This window comes from Lolium rigidum, chromosome 6, assembly GCF_022539505.1.
Source record: "Lolium rigidum isolate FL_2022 chromosome 6, APGP_CSIRO_Lrig_0.1, whole genome shotgun sequence".
Lineage (NCBI taxonomy): Eukaryota > Viridiplantae > Streptophyta > Magnoliopsida > Poales > Poaceae > Lolium > Lolium rigidum.
The window spans coordinates 170,498,290-170,513,347 of record NC_061513.1 but is presented as its reverse complement, the minus strand read 5'-3'; positions in this window follow the sequence as shown (position 1 = coordinate 170,513,347).

Genomic DNA, 15,058 nt, shown 5'->3' with positions numbered 1-15,058 from the left:
AGATGCTCGACTCGCCGTGCAAGTACCACAGCGGCAAGAACCCCTCCAACCACACCACCCGCGACTGCCACTTCATGAAGCGGCGAACCCCTCCCCCCTCCACCTCCGCCTCCTCCAGCCGGCGGGCCGGGTGGCCAAGGCGGCGCAGAGAACGCCAACCTCGAGCACCACGAGGCTAACCAAGTGCAGCATGGTCGATATCTGGCCGAAGATGCTACCTACATCATCTTCACCTCCGAGCCCGAGGACAAGACGAGCCAGCGAGCCGTTCCTCGAGGTCAACGCGGTCATACCGCCGGTCCCCCGTACCTAAGCCGGTTAGAGCAGGCCATCACCTTTGATCGCCGCGACACACCGGCCTGTCTCCGCCGAAGCCGGGCAGCTACGCCCTGGTCCTCGACCCCACCATCGGCACGACTCGGCGCAGCGTGCGATTTTCGCGCGTCCTCATCGACGGCGGCAGCAGCATCAACATTCTCTACCGCGACACCGCTGCGCCGAGCAGCCGGCCCACGTCTCGGAGGGCTACCAGGATAACAGCATAATTGCAAAGAAAAGAAAACACACCTTCTCGGCATCCTCCAGCGTCGCCAGCTGGGCAAGGGTCTCAGCGGCCTTGGTCTTGAGGCTGGCGCGATAGCCGGAGAAAAGCATCTTCATGGGCGCCTTGCCAGGCTGCCCCTCCCGGCTGATTATCTCGCAGGAGTTCGCCTCGATGCCATGCCTTCTCCATAGTTCCGGCCGAGCCGAAGGCTGGAGTCGGAGGCGGACGGCACAGCCACCAGCCGGGCACCCTTAGCCACATGAAGGCCCTCAGATGGGCCCGCTGGACCCTCTGTCCTCACCAACGCCCGGGAGTCGGCGTCCTTCGAGCGCGCCGGCTCCTCCCTCGCCGGCTCCTTCCCGGTCGGCTCCCTCCTCGTCGGCTCCGAAGCTGGAGGCGGCGCGGTCGAAGCAGTCGGCCCAGTGGGAGCCATCCCTTCCGGGGTGCTCTCCAGCACCACAACGTTGGGCGCGGGCCCGCCGACTCCGGTCGCAGGCGGCGCAGCCCCGCCGGCCCCAGCTCCAGCTCCGGCCGTGCGCTCCACAAACGGGGCGCGGCGCGGGAACATGTCGTCTATGGTCGGCCGGCGCGCCGACTGACCCTGGTCTCCGCCGCCAGGTGCCGTAGGAGGCGCGGCTGAAGAAGACGCCCCCGCAGAAGGCGGCGTGCCCGCAGGCGGCACGTTAGTAGCCGGCGGCGTGCGCGCGCGCGCCGAAGGTTGCGGAGTCGGCTCCCTCCTCTGCCACGGAAGCGGCGACGCGACGGGAGGAGCTTGCCTAGAGCCGCCTCCCTGGGTGAACTTGATCGCAGCCCTAGTCGAACAAGCGAAAAAAAATAAGTACAAAAAGGAAGGAAAGAAAAGGAATCAAACAACAGAGGAAGAAGAACTCACCCGGCTTTCTCCGGGACCTTCTTGGGCGCCCAGCCGCGCTGCTTCTTGACTCTCGCCTCCGTGGCAGCCGTAGACCCGCTGCCGGCCCGCTTCTTCCCCTTCGGCTTGGAAGTCGCCGTGCCCGCGAGCGGCACCGCGCGCGAAGGCACCGCTGGGATGGGCCCCGTGCCGGATTCAGCCGGCTCCGCTCGCGGCTGCTCCTGCTCTCTGCTCATGCTCGGGCGAGGGCGGCGGGTTGTGCTCCCCCGGCCGCCCCGATCCTGCACCTCCGGCAGATCGTCGTCGCCGGCTTGGTCGCCGGCTGGGTCAGCCGGGTCGACGTGATCCGGCGTCCAGATCTTCGTCGCCAAGTCGCCATCCTTGATGCCTTGGCGGGTGAAAAGCTGAAAACAACAAGATAAATATCAAGTCGGCCACATAGCCGCAAGCCGGAAGACGGCAAAAACGTTAAACTTACCAGTTCAGGCGGCTGCGCCCGGTCGTAGGGCGGCAGCCCCCAATCCCAGTTATCTGGCATGTTGGCCTTGGTGATGTTGTTCACCCGGCGAGCCACCTGCAGCTTGGAAAGCTCCGCCTTCGACGTCCGGGTCGGGTCGAGCCGGCCGGACATGTGGCCAATCTTGTGGACGCGCCACTGGAGCGGTATGACCCGGCGCGAGATGTAGGTGCAGAGGAGGTCCTCGGCACTCAGCCCGGCCCCCGTGACGCACTCACTCGGGAAGTCCCACGGAGGGTTCACCTCCGCGTCCGGGTCCGAGGACTTGGCGTTGCAGCCCCGGTTGATCCGGCCGGCCGGCGGAGCCGGGTTGTATTCCGGCAGGTTGAGCCGGTCGAAGGCCGGGCTCGCATTCCGCACATAAAAGAAAGACATCCGCCAATTCTTCACGGAATCGACAGGTCGGAATCTTCGGGAAGGACGTACCCGTGCGGGGATAGATGGAGGCGGCGCTGCGCAGTCCTCGGGCGGCCTTCGGTCGTCTGCGCCTTGAGGTAGAAGAGCCGGCTCCAAAACTCCACATCCGGCCACAAGCCGGCGTAGCCTTCCATGAAGGCCACGTAGCAGCTGAGGAGGATCATGGCGTTGGCCGGCAAGTGGTGCGGCTGCAGGCCGAAATGGTCGAGGAACCGGCGGAAGAAGTTGGAAGCCGGCAGACCCAATCCGCGGTCGAGGTGCGCGCCGAAGACCACGCGCTCGCCGGGCTCCGGCCGAGGCTCCATCTCCGCGCCCGGCGCCCTCGTAATCACCCCCGCCGGGATGCGGCGGAGGCGCACCAGCCGGGCGATGTCGTCCTCCCGCATGTAAGATCCTTTCCAGGAGCCGCTCGGGCTGGGCCATCGAAGACGAAGAAGAAGAGGAGGTCCCAGGAGAGGCGGAAGGGCGAAGAAGAGCCGCTCCTCGCCGGAGGAGACCGCGGTGGAGAAGGGCGCGCCGTCGATACGCGTGGCCCCGTCGCGCCGGATTGACAGGCTTGCGGCGGCGGCACGGCGGAGGATCGTCGGGGCAACTGCTCGCCAAGGTTCGCCAGGGGAACGGAGGAAGAAATCGCACCGGAACAACGAAGAGTTCGAGCGGAGAGAGGTTGCGAGGCAGGAGCGCGAGGAGGAAGAAATGGCCAAGTACCGCCTCGATGCCTCCCCCGCGGCTTTTAAAGCCCTCAGGCGTGGGCGGTTGGCCTCCAAGTGGGCAACGTGGGCCACGTCTCCGGATTTATTGTGCCCTAACTCCTTCCACGACCGCTACCGTTACCAGAAACTGCCACACCACGTCGCCCACAACCGCACCGGATCCGGAGGGACATTGATGTGACCAGACGAACCGGCGGCAGAGCCCTGGCGTCAGACCGGTCAAGTCGGGTGCGGGACCCGAGGCGGCGGAGACTCCGGCGCGCCGCAAGCCGGAGCCGGACAAGAAGTTCAACTCGGACCAAAAGTTATCAGCAAGGCGGAGACGCCATCAAAACTTGCGAGAAAGCAAAAGCAGCACAAGTGAAAATAGCAGCCGGCTAGAAGCGATGGGATGAGGGCGCAGCCCGGCTGAATGAAAATTCTCGGTCGGCCCCTCCAAGTGCCGCCAAGTACATTCATGAAGCCGGGAAAACCTGCCTAGGTCCTTCTAAACGCAGGACCTTGCCGGCTTCGGGGGCTAATGTCGGGGAAGACCCCGGGTAGGGCAATGGACGCGGAGCAACCGGCTGACCACCGGCCGGCTCGCGGCAAAGGCCGGGCGAGGAGCAGCCGAGCGGGCGCCGTGGCCGGCTGGTCGGAAGCCGGCTGGCTCTAGGTCCTAGTCGGCCCGGCTATGGCCGCCAATGCTCGTAGGCTGGGCCGGCTTCTACAAGCCATATCCGACTGGGGGTCTGTACCTCAGACCGACTCGAGGCTGGCGAGTCTTGCACTGGAAGGAACCGGGTTGGTGATCCGGGTTCCCAAAGTCCACGCTGACTTCATCTTCCGTAAAGCGCGGGGCACTGTAGAGCAGCAGTGCTACGCGCCGGACAGAGCCATCATCGCCTACGACAGTCCGTACCGGCTACGGGGCATGATGGCGACGGAGACTCCTCCTCGCCATACCGCCGACCTCCTCCGGCGGACGGGACAGGCCACTACGCCTCAACGGCTCCATGACGTCAACGCCTCGGGAAGGAGCGGAAGCCGGAGCCGGCCCGGCCGGCCGGTAGACTATAGGGACTTATGTGTAAAGTGCCGAGCGCCTATATAGGCTGGGCTACCCCCTCGTGCGGGGGACGATCGATCATTCTTACTTCATTCCACCCTTAGCGCTGCCCCGTGAGAGAGACCATCGTCTCCCTTAGCCTCCCAGGAGCAGCCGGACACAGCTCTAGGAGCACCATTGTACTTGTGTGACATCTTATACACTCTAGCGAGGAGTAGAGGTTTTACCTCCATCGGAGGGCCTCGAACCTGGGTACGTCGCCGTGTCGCTCGTGCCCATACCCGCTTCCGGATACCGCCGTGAGATCTCTCAGGAGCCCCTTCGATTAGCCACCCTATGGCATATGCCGTGACGATACCACGACACAACTTAAGAGCCGATCGGGGCTCGTATTTAATGTTTACGTGTTTGCCATGCAGGAAACTAGTCGAAGCAAGCCATCACCTTCCTGACCAGGTATAGGTCAGGTGGCACGCCCTCGTAAGCACCTGGACGTGTGCCAGAAGGCATTGCGGGCCGTCGCCCGAGAGACCAGGGTCCACCGCAATCCTGGGAGCCTCCCGGCTCTACGGTGTTGCCCGTCGCTGCTCTCCGGTGGGTTTTTGACAGCAACACATTCTGGCACGCCCGGCTGGACACTCTACAACAACCACTACGTCGACATCTGCAGCAACCATGTCAAAAGCTGCGGATGAGGTGGTGGGCGAACCAGTCACGTACGCAGATCTGCCGGAGGAACACAAGAAGAAGTACGATGAGATGAAAGCCATCTTGGAAGCCGATCTCATCGGCTCTTTCATGAAGACCCGTTCACATGGCATCGGATGGAAAGGGTTCTCCCCCGAAGGTGCTCTCGATGAAGTAGACCTCTCTACATCTTCGAGGAGCGCACCGTAGCTCTACGCCGGAGATTAATTACATGGTGGCTCATTCTCCGCACCACCATTCCGAGAGCTTGGTGAACGCTTTCAAGCGCGTTGCGGTCCGAGTGGTGCAAGAGATCATGAAGCATCGGTACTCTCCATCGGGACCTACCCCAGGGACTCACCAGGGAGAGATACCGCTCCGATTAGACCGCCGCTGCCATTCGCGCTTGCGGCGCCAGAGCCGCCGGGTTCACCGGCGTACGTTGTCTACAAGATTGGAGGCGATCCTAGCGATTGCCAATTCCTATATGAGCCGCCTAAGGAGATCCCACATGGATACGTATGCACATACGTGCCGGATCGCAATGCCTTGGCGCGCACGAGCCGATTGCACCAACAGGGATTTCTGGAGCAGACGCTGACAAACAAGCATGGCTAGCTAAATATGCTACTGGAACGAGTCATGAAGGCTCGGTCCCTACAGCTAATACCATGGAACAGATCAGCACCATCTTGAGAGACCAGTTCGGCATCTTGCCAAAGAGGAAAACAATCGGCTATTCCAAGCCGTATCCCGACGAGTACGATCTGATCCCGCTGCCACCCAAATATCGGCTCCCTGAATTCTCAAAATTCAATGGAGCAGAAGGGTCTAGCTCAATAGAGCACGTAAGCTGATATTTGGCACAGCTGGGCATGATTTCAGCGTCAGACCCGTTATGTGTGAGGTTTTTCGCACAATCTCTTACGGGATCAGCTTTTGGATGGTACACGTCATTGCCACCAAACTCAATCCGGACGTGGAAGCAAATGGAGGAGCAGTTTCACGTGCAATATCACTCAGAAGCTACCGAAGCTGGTATTGCCGATCTAGCGCAGGTGCGGCAGAAGCGGGGAGAAACAGTGTCTGAATACATCCAACGTTTCAGGACTGTCAGGAACCGATGTTATTCGGTTCGTTTATCTGAGAAGGAAGCAATCGAGCTGGCAGTATTGGGCCTCGCAACGCCGATCAAGGATCCGACTTCCCAAGCGAGTACGAGTTCATTGTCGCACATGGTGCAGAAACTCACATCGTATGAGCAGCGGCACCCTGAATTGTACCAAGACAAGTTCAAGCGTCCGGTAGGCCTGGTTGAGATGGAAGAAGCTGAAGATCCTGCACCAGACCTGGAGGTGGCGGTAGCTGAATGGGCTCGGGGGGCAAATCCCGTGTCCTGCAAATGGGTAAAACCACAAGGGCCTGCAAGAGGGTTTGACTTCGATTTGAGCAAAGCTGAGCAGATTTTCGATCTATTACTTAAGGAAAAACAGCTGAAGTTACCCGAAGGCCATAAAATCCCTACAGCACAAGAAATGAGCGGGAGGCCGTACTGCAAATGGCATCACTCGTTCACCCATACCACCAATGATTGCAAGGTGTTTCGTCAGCAGATCCAAATGGCGATAGAACAAGGCTGATTGCTCTTTGGGCAGTTTACCATGAAAGTGGACACACATCCGTTCCCTAGCGTCAACATGGTGGAACCTAACCACTCCGCGAGGCGTCGACTGGATTTCTCGTTCGATGTCAACATGGCAGGGCCCGTGCGCCACCATGGCAAGGATAAAGAGGAAAGAAGTCACTCCCGCAACAAGGAAAAGGAGGAGGCCGATCCACGCGACCGGCCCCGATATGATGACAAGCGGTACCTCACCGAAGAACAAGTGAGAAGCGTGCGATACCAAAAACCACTCTCCACGCACCTCCTCAACAAATATGAATATCAATATGACCGACGTCGGCATTACGATAGAAATAACGAGAGGTACAATCGGTCCGATGAAGATAAAGGAAGGTGCCGTCGGCAAGGTAGAGACGACGATGGATATGAGCACCGCGCTAAGGAGAGGTCAAGGGAGCAGAAAGACATGGATAGACACTGGGACTGTCCCTTCTTTAAACACTGCTGGGATTCAGGGATGAGCCGATTGCCTACAATCGACAACTGTCCGGAGTGTAGACGCCGGAAGAAGGATGCAGGGGAAGTTTCAGTTTTCAAACGTCTAGGACCTCTCCCGCCACAGAACAAGCGAGCTGAGTCCTCTCAAGATGAAGACTTTGAGGAGTCAGAAGATGAAGAAGAGGATAGGTACCACCGGCCAAGGTGGTGCCCCGATGGACTCAGCCACTCCCAAAAGCGTAGGGTTTAGCGGCTACGCAGCTTGGAGCAAGCCGAAGCGCGATACTTGCACACGTTGAGGAAAGCGCGGCCCGATCTGGCCGTGAAAATTCAGCAGACTTTGGACGAAGAGAGTCGTCCACCAAAGAAAGTTTGGCGTCCCAAGCAAGAAAAAGCCGATGTGAGTACATCGGCTGGCACAAACATGGTGTTCTTCCTACCATCGGAGTTTCGTGCCCCAGGAACTGAAGAAGTGCCGATAGCACAGTTTGACTGTGGTCCACAGCCAGTCATCTTCGAAAAGCAACGAGAGAAGGGCTACAAACACATGAAGGCCCTATACCTAAAAGGTTATATCAATGGGCAGCCCGTCGGCAGGATGTTGGTTGACACGGGAGCGGCGGTCAATATAATGCCATATTCCATGCTACGGCGTTTGGGACGCTCTAGTGCCGATCTGATCAAGACCAATGTCACACTAAACGACTTCAACGGCCAAGCATCAGGGACGCAAGGTGTTCTGAACGTGGATCTAACCATAGGCCGAAAGACGATCCCAACGGCATTCTTCATCGTCGACAGCAAGAGCACCTACGCTGTCCTGCTAGGAAGGGATTGGATTCACGCCAACTGCTGCATTCCATCTACAATGCACCAATGCCTGATACAGTGGGATGGAGACGACGTAGAAGTCGTGCATGCAGATGACTCGATCGACGTCTCAATAGCCGGCACGAACATTTGGGACTCGGAAGACCAAGAGCCGCTCTCTGGAATTAGTTTGGACGGCTGTGATCGCATCGAGGTGACAAAAAACGGGGTGAGGCTGGTCTTATCCACCGGCCTGATAGAGTAGCAAGAGCAACATCCATCGACATACGTGGCAAGGCCGATCCCTGCGATCGGCCCCAAAAAATAAAAAGCAAGGATCTCACTTCAAATATGTCACGTAGTCATAGTAGGAAGACTCCCTCCTGTAAGGGAGCACATACAAGTTGTAAACCTTCATTGAGCAATTCAATCAACATGGAGGCCGATTCCAGCAATCGGCCAAAATTATCCTCGCCATACGTTCTGCCTGTGTTCAACGACGGTCTAACGAGCGACGAAAGCTAGGATATGGGTTTACGTCAGCTGATGAGCTAGAAGAGATCGACATTGGTCCTGGGGATAAGCCATGACCAACATTTATCAGCAAAAAGTTAGATCCGCATCTGAGGGGCCTGATGATAGCTTTGTTGAAAGAATACGCAGATTGTTTTGCCTGGGATTATACAGAGATGCCCGGGCTAGATAGGAGCATCATTGAGCATCGGCTACCTCTTAAGAAAGGATTTCGGCCGTTCCAGCAACGAGCACGGCAGATGAAGGCCGAAATTCTAGAAGAAGTCAAGAAGGAGATTGAGAAGATGTTGAGCGCCGGGTTCATCAGGCCATGCAGGTATGCTTAGTGGATATCTAGCATCGTACCTGTGGAGAAGAAGGACGGCCGATGGCGCGTCGCCATAGATTTTCGCGATCTAAACAGAGCCACTCCTAAGGATGAGTACCCTATGTCGGTAGCCGAGACGTTGATCAATGCAGCGGCTGGTCATAAGGTTTTAAGCTTCATGGATGGCAATGCCGGTTACAACCAGATTTTCATGGCTCCAGAAGATATACACAAGACGGCCTTCAGAGTACCAGGCCGGCATCGGCATCCTACTCGTGTCGCCTCGGGGGGCAACCTATTCTTTCTCCATCAGGTTATCTACTCCTTGCACCAATAATGCTGCTGAGTATGAGGCAATAAGCAGGGGGATGGAGTTGCTTATTGAAGCCGGGGCAGAAGCAGTGGAACTCTTTGGAGACTCAAAGTTGGTAATCTCCTAGCTCACGGAAGAATACAAGTGTGAGAGCGAGTCGCTCTTCCCGTTATGGATGCATTACCGCGAGCTGATGACACAGTTCAGGTACATAAACTTCAACTGGGTCCCGAGGTCGCAGAATACGGAGGCGAACGATCTCGCACAGATGGCGTCAGGCTATAAGGATACAGTGGAAGGAGCCAATGTCCAGATACATTTCATGGAGTCGGATGATTGGAGAGCCGATATCTTCAATTACTTGAAAGATCCGGCTCGGGGGGCACCTAAACGGATAAGGTACAAGGCCATGAAGTATGTCCTTATTGGAGATGACATGTTCTACAGGACCTTGCAAGGGTTACTTCTCAAATGTTTGGGAACAGCCGAGGCAAATTGGCTCTTACACGAGGTACATGAAGGCGCCTGTGGAACTCATCAATCGGCTCATAAGATGAAGTGGTTGATCAGGAGATCAGGGTTTTATTGGCCCACCATGCTTGAAGACTGTTTCAATTACTATAAAGGGTGTCAAGCATGTCAGAAGTTTGGGAGCATTCAGATGGTACCCGCATCAGCAATGAATCCCATCATCAAGCCTTGGCCATTTCGAGGATGGGGCATGGACATGATCGGAAAAATCCATCCTGCATCGAGCAAAGGCCACGGGTGGATCTTGGCCATTACAGATTATTTCACTAAATGGGTGGAGGCCGTCCCTATGAAATCTGTGGCATCGAAGGACGTTATCAGTTTCGTGAAAGAGCATGTCATTCACAGATTTGGGATTCCCCAGACCATCACGACCGATGGAGGTTCGGTTTTCGTTTCTCGCGAGTTCAGAGATTTTTGCGAGGGCATGGGAATTAAGTTGATCCGATCATCCCCATACTATGCTCAGGCAAATGGGTAGGCTGAAGCGTCCAACAAAAGCCTTATCAAGCTGATTAAGAGAAAAATCGACGAGTACCCTAGGCGTTGGCACGAGGTTTTGTCGGAGGCTTTATGGGCTTATCGCATGTCATGTCATGGGGCGGTAAAAACTTCGCCGTACCATCTGGTCTATGGACAAGAAGCCGTGTTACCCTGGGAGATCACGGCTGGGTCGAGACGTGTCACGTTTCAGAATGACTTGACAACTGAAGAGTATGCAGCCCTGATGAGTGACAGCGTTGAGGATCCGACGGAACTTAGACTTTGGTCACTTGAGAAAATTAAGGAGAACAAGGCCAAGGTGGCTCGTGCATATAATAAGAAGGTGAAGCCAAAGGAGTTCCACGTTGGTGATCTGGTATGGGAAGCTGTATTGCCGTTGGGGACTAAGGACAAGGCATGGTAAATGGTCTCCAAATTGGCATGGGCCGTACAGGGTTGACCAAGTCCTAAAGGGAAATGCATATATGCTCGAGCAGTTGGATGGTGTGAAGTTCCCAGTGGCCGTCAATGGCCAGCATCTCAAGAAGTATTTCCCAAGTATGTGGGATGATGGGCAGTAAAATACGGGGGCCGATTTTAGATCGGCCAGTAAAAAAAATCTAAACAAAAGCATAGCCGATGCACTGACATCGACTTTAGAGCTGAAAAGCCGATGTGGAGCCATCGACTATAGAGGAACAACTGTTATAAGCAAGTATCAGGTCACCATTCAATTTTACATTCGATTTTGGGACTGGCCTTGCTGGCGTTTTGGGCAAAGGACCGATGTATTGCCATCGGCTTCTCGAGCAATGATTTATTTCGATAATCGGAAGAATTAAGCATAGAATCCTTCTTCATTGATTTAAAAAGGGGATTTCTTACAAGGAGGAGTCGATTGCTCAGGAACAAAAGGAGAACAGATTGCTACTACTAGGCCTATGCTAGTGGTCCCTACTCTAAGGACCGTCGCTGTCCTCGTCGTCACCGTTGTAGCCGCCGCCGGTGCTGCTGCTGGCAAGCTCCTCGTCGCTACTGCCGTAGCCCTCAATAGGGGCTTCTTCCTCCTCATCATCGTCGTCTTCGTCGTCATCTGACCAGGCCCAGCCGCGGAAACGCTTCGCCGGCGGCTCGTCGGAGGAGGTGTCGTCCTCCTCTTCCTCCTCTTCGTTGGAGGAGGCGTCGTCCTCCTCATCCTCCTCTTCTTCCTCTTCATCAGAGGGGGTGAAGTTACCCCAGGAGAGGAGGTCATCCTCACTCTCCGCCTCCGGTTCCCCGTCGATGAGGAACCGGAGGTCGTCCTCCCCATCGGTCGGGGGCAAGTCGCCATCCGACCCGACGAGGGCCTCGGGTGGGCCATCCGGCACGAAGTCGAAGTCCCACTCCTGCTCATCCCATTGGTTGTGCTGCGGCATCGGCTCACTTGAGGAAGAAGATTGGAAGGAGAGAGCCGATGAAGCAGAGGAGGAGGATGAGTCCATGGCAGAGGAGGGCTTTTCGGTGGCTAGTACTGAGCAGGGGGATGAAGAAGCAAGTTGCTCAACGCGGTTAAATAAAAGAGGATATAGTGGAGATTTAATGCTGTGGCGGTTTCCGAGGACATGGTGCCGAATCTATCAAATCAGGCAGAGAAGTTGAGAAGGCAAGGCATCATGATGAAGGATACTGCAACGTTTTTGCTCTGCCACGACGTGACCCTACGAAGCAGAAAAAACAGAGTGGTTTTGAAATTATCATTGCCAAAACCAGGGGGCATGTGTTATCACCAGAAATTAACCAAGTTTGGAGATGGGCCGTGATTAAATGGGCTTAGAGTATATGCATGGAAAATATTCCCGAACCGGCCTTGTACAAGAAGTTTGGGCAAGATTGCCCGTGTATCTGTAAATTATAGTAGGTTACGTGTCGGTTAGAATTAAGAGATAGAGTTTAGCTCGTACACGGTTGGGTTTATTCCCAAGTTAGAAAGTCTACGGACTATAAATATGTATCTAGGGTTATTGAGAAAGGAGGACGATCAGAGTTCACAACAAATCAATCTAGGCGCATCGCCACCCCTTGTTTCGAGGGTTTCTCCCGGGTAAGCAACATGCTGCCTAGATCGCATCTTGCGATCTAGGCGATATCGGTTTATTCGTTGTTGGTGTTGCTCGTCGCTGAAGCCTTTTTGATGGCGAGCAACACCCTTATCTTAGGTGTTTTGGGGTTGACGTTGATGCTTTCACGATGTACTTGTTTAGCTACGCTACCCCTCGATATCTAGCTGCCCTTACACCTATTTTAGGTGTAAGGGCAGCATCTTGCTTGTTCATTATTTAGTAGATCTAATCCGTTATAGTTGCTCCTTGTTCTTCAAGGACTGGTTTGATATCTGTATGGTTAGGCCTTATAAACGGGTTGAATGATCCGGTGGTGCGTAAGGCGTGGTTTATTAAGCTCTAGAGGGATTGTTCCGGGGATCAACTTCACGTTGGTTTTTAGGCCTCTTTAGGGTTGGTTTTCAATCATCTTACGTATTTGCTAGGCTCAACTACGCATAGGATGTTCCGATTATGCGGTGAAAACCCTAGACTATCGTAGATTAGTTTAGCTTGATATTGATAAAGCATGATCCCCATGTTATTATAAAATCTAACGTGAACCATGGGGCAATCGGCTCTTTGAGCCGATCCACAGAACAACTTAAGAGCCGATCGGGGCTCGTATTTAATGTTTACGTGTTTGCCATGCAGGAAACTAGTCGAAGAAATCCATCACCTTCCTGACCAGGTATAGGTCAGGTGGCACGCCCTCGTAAGCACCAGGACGCGTGCCAGAAGGCATTGCGGGCCGTCGCCCGAGGGACCAGGGTCCACCGCAATCCTGGGAGCCTCCCGGCTATACGGTGTTGCCCGTCGCTGCTCGCCGGTGGGTTTTTGACAGCAACATCAGCTTTTTCAGTTCATCCTTCAGCAAGATGTTCTCACTTTTAGCATCGGCTGCGAGCCTGTTGGCCTCCAGCACCTGGTCAGCCGAAGTCTTGATGGTCTTCTGAAGATGAGCATTCTCAGACTCCAGACGGGTGAATTGCTCGGTAAAATCTACCACAGTGTCAACTGTGGCATAAATTGGCTGCAAGGGAGCAAGCCAAGAAAACTCAGTCGAATACGGAAATTCAGCACAAAAGAAATAAACCAAGTCAAATAAATCACTTACATGGTCACGAGCAGCCGACGAGGTGGGAGCGTTGCCAGAAGGAATAACCTTCGACACCGGAACCTTTTCCACGGTCGTCCTTGAGGGCGGCGTTGGTTTGGCAGGCGAAGGGTTCGATTCTTTGGCTGACTCAGACTTCCCAGAGAATAACTTAGCCCTCTTTGCAAGAGGAACGTCATCGTCATCATCGGAGCTGCTTAAAAAGAGAGGATGATTAGCATGAAGAATGAAGAAGGATAAGCTACTGATGTCTACGGGTGCTTCTATTCTTGTAGACAGTGTTGGGCCTCCAAGAGCAGAGGTTTGTAGAACAACAGCAAGTTTCCCTTAAGTGGATTACCCAAGGTTTATCGAACTCAGGGAGGAAGAGGTCAAAGATATCCCTCTCATGCAACCCTGCAACCACAAAGCAAGAAGTCTCTTGTGTCCCCAACACACCTAATAGGTGCACTAGTTCGGCGAAGAGATAGTGAAATACAAGTGGTATGAATATATATGAGCAGTAGTAATGGCACCAGAAAAGTGCTTGCTGGTGTGTAGTTGATGGTGGTAATATTGCGGACAATACAGATGCATTAGAACAGTAAACAAGCAGCGATAGCAGTATTCAGGAACAAGGCCTAGGGATCATACTTTCACTAGTGGACACTCTCAACATTGATCACATAACATAATAAATAGATAGATGCTAGACTCTACACTCTCTTGTTGGATGATGAACACCACTAATCGTGTAGGATTACACGAACCCTCAATGCCTGGAGTTAACAAGCTCCACAATATTCGATGTTCATGTTTAAATAACCTTAGAGTGCACGACAGATCAACATAACCAAACCAAGTACTAACATAGCATGCACACTGTCACCTTCACACTATGAAAGGAGGCATAGATCACATCAATACCATCATAGCAATAGTTAACTTCATAATCTACAAGATATCACAATCATAGCCTACGTCAAGTACTACACGATGCACACACTGTCACCATTACACCGTGCAGGAGGAATAAACTACTTTAATAACATCACTAGAGTAGCACACAGATATATTGTGATACAAAACACATTGCAATCATAAAGGGATATAAATAAGCACTTCACTATGCCATTCATAACGGTGAATAAGTATTATGTGAAATATAGCCTAAGAGACCCACACGGTGCACACACTCGTCACCTTTACACACGTGGGACAAGGAGTCTCCGAGAGATCACATAAGTAAAACCCACTTGACTAGCATAATGACATCTAGATTACAAGCATCATCATATGAATCTCAATCATGTAAGGCAGCTCATGAGATTATTGTATTGAAGTACATAGGAGAGAGATGAACCACATAGCTACCGGTACAGCCCTTAGCCTCGATGGAGAACTACTCCCTCCTCATGGGAGACAGCAGCGTTGATGAAGATGGCGGTGGTGTCGATGGAGGACCCTTCCGGGGCACTTCCCGTCCGGCGGCGTGCCGGAATAGAGACTCTTGTCCCCCAGATCTTGGCTTCGCGATGGCGGCGGCTCTGGAAGGTTTCTCGTACCGTGGCTTTTCCGTATCGAGGTTTTAGGTCAGGGACCTTTATATAGGCGAAGAGGCGGAGTCGGAGGGTCGACGAGGCGGTGACACACTAGGGGGGCGCGGCCAAGGCCTGGGCCGTGCCACCCTGGCGTCTGGTGGCCCAGTGGCCCCCTCTGGCCTCTCTCGGGTGTTCTGGAAGCTTCGAGTGATCCTAAGATGCTGGGCGTTGATTTCGTCCGATTCCGAGAATATTTCCTTACTAGGATTTCTGAAACCAAAAACAGCAGAAAACAGAAACTGGCCCTTCGGCATCTCGTCAATAGGTTAGTTCCGGAAAATGCATAAATATGACATAAAGTATGCATAAAACATGTAGATATCATCAATAATGTGGCATGGAACATAAGAAATTATCGATACGTCGGAGACGTATCAGCTACGAAG